Source organism: Xenopus laevis, chromosome 1S, assembly GCF_017654675.1.
Source record: "Xenopus laevis strain J_2021 chromosome 1S, Xenopus_laevis_v10.1, whole genome shotgun sequence".
In the NCBI taxonomy this organism is placed as follows: Eukaryota; Metazoa; Chordata; class Amphibia; order Anura; family Pipidae; genus Xenopus; species Xenopus laevis.
The window spans coordinates 27,996,547-28,003,939 of NC_054372.1; positions in this window are offsets into that span (position 1 = coordinate 27,996,547).

The following is a 7,393-nucleotide window of genomic DNA, read 5'->3' on the forward strand; positions in this document are numbered from 1 at the left end:
AGGGGTCCCCAACCTTTTTTACTCGTGAGCCACATTCAAGTGTAAAATAATGTCGGAGAGCAACATAAAAATGCAAAAAGTTCCTGGGGCTTCCAAATAGGGTTGTGCTTGGGTATTGGTAGCTCCTATGTGGACTTAACGCCAGCAGGAGGTTCTGTTTGGCAGTACACATGGTTTCTATCCAACTAAAACTTGTCTTTATGTCAGGAATTCTAAAATAAGCACCTGCTTTGAGGCCACTGGGAGCAACATATAAGCGGTTGGAGAGCAACATGTTGCTCACGAGCCACTGGTTGGGCATCACTGCACTAGTGGATATTTACTCATATATACATAATTGTAGCTTTCCTAAGGTGTCCTGCCAAGCCATGTCCAGCAGGTTGGTTTTGTTTGCATAAACAGAATCATTAGCATGAGAAAGGAAAAGAAGCAAACACACCTGGGTTATACATGAAGGAGCTGTGTAAGATCAAAGATTGCGGTATGGAGAAACAAAGTGAACAAGAATGTGCAGTTTTTGAGAGTTTATAACGGAGACAGAGACCCCTCCCATGAACTAAGGGGCCCATTCATTAAGTTCGAGTGAAGGAATAGAAGAAAAAATACTTCGAATTTCGAAGTGTTTTTTTGGCTACTTCGACCATCGAATGGGCTACTTCGACCATGACTTCGAATCGAACGATTCAAACTAAAAATTGTTAGACTATTCGACCATTCGATAGTCGAAGTACTGTCTCATAAAATAAAAAACTTCGACCTCCTAGTTCACCACCTTAAAGTTACCAAAGTCAATGTTAGCCTATGGGGAAGATCCCTATAGGCTTGGCTAACTTTTTTGGTCGAAGGATAATCCTTAGATCGATGGATTAAAATCCTTCGAATCGTTCGATTCGAAGGATTTAATCGTTCTATCAAACTATTTGCGCAATTCCCCAGTCGAATATTGAGGATTAATTAACCCTCGATACTCGACCCTTGATACATTTGCCCCTAAGTGTTATATGTCAACCATGAGACAAATGCTGCAGCTACGGGGACATGCACAGGCCCATGGCTTGGATTAAACAGGTGTATTAGCCCAGTATTATCCAATTTAAGATGCCCATATTGGGGAAAGATCCACTTGTTTGGAAACCACTGAAGCTGGTCAGTGAAAGTAGCTTCAGTGTCTCCCTCTTTTTAAATAACAAAAAAAGGTTTTTCCTTATGTAAAACAACAGACAAAGGTTGTGATCAGCACAAGCCCTATTCACTGAACTCATGTTGAACAATAGCCACACTGCCAACACACTCTCATAGTTACATAGGAGGGAAGGGCTTCTTTTTTCAGAGTCCAGTGTCCCTATCTAAACAAATCTCCTCCATAAAAGGTGAAGGGAGGGTAGAAAAGCTTAAAAATCTGTTGTTTTAATTATATGAACCTTCACCGACTGCACTTCTCACCAGAAGCATAGCAACTATAATTTCAGATGGGAGGGAGGAGGTAATGCATCACTGGACAGGACATAGTGGTGCTTGACTACAATGGGTTAAGTAAACAAATGTCATTATGGATGAAAGCCCATTAACTGCAGTGGAAGAATGTTAGCCATAGAAGGGACCTAAGTTATCCAGAAAGTTTACATTTTTATAATCTACTAAATTAACCAATAAAATAAATTAGCCACTTACTCTATATAGTCCATTAACTGCCAAACGTATCCAATTTAAAGTTATCATGTGAAGCAGCAGGTAGTATTGATGCAGTAATGGAATTTTAGAACATGCATTAGACTACATATGAACAGCAGATGGCAACAGCCTAGAACTGACATATCAAATCCTTGGGAACAGATCTAGACCTCTGCCCCCAAAAAATATAACCATGACTAATTGTGGCCATACATGATAAGATCCACTCGTTTGGCAACCTCATCAAATGAGCAGACCTTTCCCCGATATGCGATATTGGGTTAATCCGAAATTCGGCCCTAGGGCAGAAAGATCGGATTACAATGAAGAGAATGGGCGCAGACGGATCGTAGGACCACATATACTAGCCGATGATTTATGGCCTGATATTGATTGGGGAGACCCATTGGAAGCCTCATAAACTGGAAGATAAGCTGCCGAATCGGTCTAAAAGATTTGGGTTGGGGATATTTGTGCCCAACAGGGGCCCTTTAATGAAACTCTGGGATTCTGCTCAGCAGGGCCAAAAATAAGAAATGTTTCAACTAATGTGTCAATTTAGAACAGTTTACAGAGTCAGTGACACCATCTTCCCTTGCTGTCTAACTTTTCTCCCACTTTTTTCAGTTTAGTCGGTTTCAGATTGTTCACCAGATTGTTCACCAGAAATAAAGCCTTGAGATTCATTAAAGGCAGTTGTTAGAATCGATACAATGCTAATATTGCAAGTGTTTTCTAGTAATGAGCATGTAATGTACTATTGTGCTGCACTGGTACAACTGGAGTGTTTACTTCAGAAAAACTAATATAGTTTAAATAAACAAGCTGCTGTGTAGCCATGGGGGCAGCCATATAAAGCTGAAAAAGGAGTAAAGACACAGGATACACAGCAGATAACAGATAAGCTCTGTAGTATACAATTGGATTCTTCAGAACGTATCTGTTATCTACTGTGTATCCTGCACTTGAATGGCTACCCTATGGTTGTGAAGCAAACACACTAGTTTTACCAGTGCAGGGCAACAGTACAATATATTGTCATTCCTTTAATTTTTTTGGTGTTACTGTTCCTTTAATGTAACGTGGAGGCAGATATTAATTATCCTGCTATTTGTATGGAGAGGTAGAACACACCCACTGCATTCAACCCTTAGCAGCTCTTATGCTATCCATATGGCATGTTGCATAGCAGTGTAGTTTGTGGTTTTTCTTGTAGAGCAAACCAAAGTGCTTGCACACAAACACACACACACACTTATATATATATATAAAATAAACAAAAGCCATGAAAATCCTGTAAATGATATCCTTATAAACTGTGAGTTCTGATGTCATCAGTAATAAACGATGAGTTCTGATGTCGTTTCTGTCACATGACTCACTGAAACGTGTGTATTATAATAAATAAAGTACCCCCAGTTACAAAATATGAGGATATTAGAAGTAACCTCGGAGTTCCATGACCTGTATAAAAATACTCGGCCTTCGGCCTCGTGTTTTTATATGATCATGAAACTCCTCGGTAACTTATAATATCCTTATATTTTACAAAAGGGGTTACTTTATTCACTATATATTCTGCATGATAATTTGCCACTAGAAGCCCAATTCATTAGAGATGTTTTGGAGATGAGACGTAATGCTGCTTCAGCAGCTCCTACCCATTAAATTACATATTGGTGGAAAATTTGGCTGACTGTGCAAGGATGACCTAAGCCTCTATATTTTAGTTCTTACTGATGCATACACATGCCATTTTTAGAACAATTACCTCTGCTAAGAAACCAACATGTTAAGACTAGAGAACAACTAGGTTTTATTAAGCATTACAATTCATCAACAAAGTGTGAAAGCATGAATTGTTGGCAAAGCTAGACTTGGGAGACAATGTCCACACACCCCTGTTTTAGTTACTTTGGGCATTAATATTGCTGTATCAGTTGATGTAAGGGTTGGACATATAACCTGCCAGGACAGGGTCCCTTATTCTCTCACTCAAATACAACATTTATTTTTTATATTTGCAACAAAACTGCATCATGTCAGCATTTCCCATGTAAACCGGGTCTTTAGTCACCATAAGCAGCTTTAGGATATGGGCAATTGATAAGACAGCTCTTGCATGGCAAGGAGCCTTTGCACTTTTTTCTGCCCAGTAGCCCCTACAATGACTGTTTCTGCACCCAAGTGTGGCTATACAGTCCAGTTCTGGAGTGGCAGTCTATACTACCAGGTTACAAGATGCAGGATGAATAGGAATTTTTCGCTTTTAGCATTGCCTCTTTTCAAATACTAGATGGCTTTTTTATCAGTGGGACAGTCAACACTTGCCACCAGGTACCTTGGTCCTCTGTCATTACCTCTGAGATGTCTGTGCAGATGACACAATTGGGGCTCATTTATAAACACTGGGCAATTTTGCACTTGGGCAGTTAGCCATGGCAGCCAATCAAATGTTTGCTTTCATTGTTCAACCTGCAGCTGGTTAAAAAAGCAAATAACTGATTGGTTGCTATGGGTAACTGCCCAGGTGCAAATTTGCCCAGTGTTTATACAATATTGAAGCATATGGCAGGGCTTCCAACAGAGGAGGATGTCAGTGGCCATAAAGTTTGCTATAAAGTATACCTAGAACAGTTCTCTCTGTGGCATCTGCAGCTTGCCATGTGAATAGAAGGCATTGAACATGTACTTGTCTCAAAAGGTGTTGGCTTCCCCACTGTCTAGAGTGAAACAAATGTCCTTGTTTTAAAATCTTCTCTCTTATATAAATGATTAAGCTTATTAAAGTAGACATTTAGTGTAAAAAATAAGAATGTACCAGTGTGTTATATTCATTTAGATATAGAAGAATTGTGCTTTAAAAAGTAGTGTTTCAGGCTGTTTAATTGAATATTTCTGCAAAAACCCTAATAATTCCTCCCTTCTCTTCCACTTCCTGCTCCCTGAATTCCCAGGCTGTGCAGGGGAGCCGACAGCTCTCAGCTCACTGCACTGTAGGACAGGAACCAATCAGCAGCTAGCAGGACCTGATAGGGAACTGAAGCCTGGCTTTGCTTGTGTGACTGCAGGGCTGTGATTGGCTGTCCCCCTCCTACTGTGGACCTTAGGACACACCCACCCCTCATTTGAAACACAGACAGGGACCAGAGAACATCTATAGGGAGCTCCAATAAAGGGACTATTTTTAAAGATAGTGTACAGTTTTAGCACCATGTAAAAGCAACACCATATATTACTTATAATTGCCTACAAAATTAGGGTTTTTGTCAGCACATAATAACAAAGTGCTTCAGCCTGCCATTAAAAATATCAAATGTATAAGCTTGCTATGGATAACTAGAAGTCCCCATATGTTTGTGAACTACTGTATAACCCCCATCTATAATGTTTAAAAGGTTGGATCTGTGGCACTGCAGTAGTGGTGTAACCTGTTTTCCTCCCACCTATTTTATGGACACCTGAAGAAGAGGGGACCTTGGACTTGCATTCTATCCACCCTGCTCCTCTCTCCTGCCTGAAAGAGGCCCAGTGATACTGACACTAAAATATTATTATTCAAAATATTGTACATATATATATAAAAGTTGCCTATAGCTCATGCTGATCATTTTTCACTCATAAGGCTGCTTTTGTAAGTAATTGTTACTTGAAGTTCCTAAGCCTGACTGGTTTGCTAACAAGACTGCCCCTTCTCAACATGTCAGTTAGTTTCTAATGCTAACAGACTACTGAAGCACAAATAGGGAAGCCCCTCATAGAGGAACATGGAGAATCAGATGGGTAATGTAAAAGCATCTGTAAATACTTTTATGACAAAATTATAGATAGCATGCAAAGATAATATTATGATAGATGTAAAAAGGGTTTAATTTCTGGTGTCAGTATCTCTTTAAGCTGCAGGTTAGTTACTTTTGGGCAACACATAGAAGCCGTATTTTAAGCACAGTTGCTATGCTAGTGACAGCACACAATATTTCTGTTAGGGAGTGTCCCTAAAAACACGGAGGTGTAACTCATTTTTACATCCTGTAAATTAGTACTTATAAATCTGTCTGTAAAATATGCAATGCCATTACAAATTCCTTGCAAGCTGGATTGTCTGTTTTATAGTGACACAAAAGCATTCTGATCATACCTATTTGGAATATTGCTACAAATTATAGAACTGGGGTTCCCAGACTGTGGGCTCCAGAGGACCAGAGAGCACTCTTTACTACGTGGATAGAAAGAGTGCATACAGGCTCTCTAAGTTAATCATAGAAGCCAATTATGAAGGTCAGCGAGTGTATGATACAGGTTAGTTGTGTATTCTATAAAGCATGGAAGGTTTGTCGGTCCCGAGTTACACCGCTACTTTGGGTAAACAGTCTGCAGCCTGTTATATTGAAGTGCAAACATAGCAATGTTTTTACATATATATTACCATTTTATGAGGTAATGGGAACCCGAGCCAAACCATGAACCTCAAACAGGGACCTAAAACCAAAGATTCTGAAACCTACTGGTCTGGAAGTTAGTGTGGTGTCGTTCAGGGCCAGATGGGAGGACTTCGGGTCTAGTGTTATAAACACATTTTTCCTCTTTTAAGAGGATGCTGTCAATTATAATAAAACCACCCCTTTCTTAATCTTAATTCATTTTTATCACAAGCTTTAAAGAATGTTTTTGGTTTTTTTTTGTTTGTTTTTGGCTTGGCTAAGTTCATTATCCCTATCACAGCTAAAATCATTCATTGACGGCCCGGGCATCATAACAATAAGGGTACGGTTACATTTTCAGACACAAAGTTCTATTTTACCTGCCAAGTGTCTTGCAACACTACCAGAAGGCAAGAGTGAGTAAGAGCGATGTCCTATGTTTAGGTTACACCAGTTTTGTTTAGCAGGCCTAAATATAACTATGAGGAGCAGACATGTGAGTTTCCTAATGATCTATTCAGGAGAGCTATGCCAACACAACTGCTCCTTGATGTTCAAATCAGTCTAGTGACTGTTACCTGTGACCCTAATGCATGCAATTCGTCGGCTTCAATCCTTGTTAAGTACCTCCACCTGGGTACACTTCAAACTGGAACAATAAGGTTTAGGCAAGGAAGAGCCTTAGAGGCAGAAAAACTGCTCAAGTGAATTTATTTATGTTTCACACTACATGTTTCGAGCCTCCTGGCTCTTTGTCAGCCAGGAGGCTCGAAACATGTAGTGTGAAACATAAATAAATTCACTTGAGCAGTTTTTCTGCCTCTAAGGCTCTTCCTTGCCTAAACCTTATTGTTCCTGCTCCTTGATGTTGTTGATGTTCTCATTGGATTGGGAAATGTCTGTTATTTTAAAAGCCTGAGACCATTTATTAGTTAATATGTTATCTCCCAAACACTATGGACCCTAATTATATTTTCCCGTATTGACCAATCTGGATCATGGTGTGGGGGCAAACAGGGTTTACGTGCCATAATAGATAGGGCTTGCCAGATAGTTGGGTACCAACGTGCCCAGCCATGAACTCTCTTTCCAGCTCACCTGTAACCCTAATGGGAAAAAGGTGTTGCCCAGCAGCAGATGGTGCCAGCTTGCACTTAAAGGGTTAATGCCTTATGGGGGAGCTTGCCTTGGGAACTCAATAAAAATGAAAAAACGCCGGCGCTAATCACATGCGGCGATTCGTGCGACGTCGGAAAACGAATTGCTTCATGGCGTTTTTTCATTTTTGCGGGCGCAGAGTC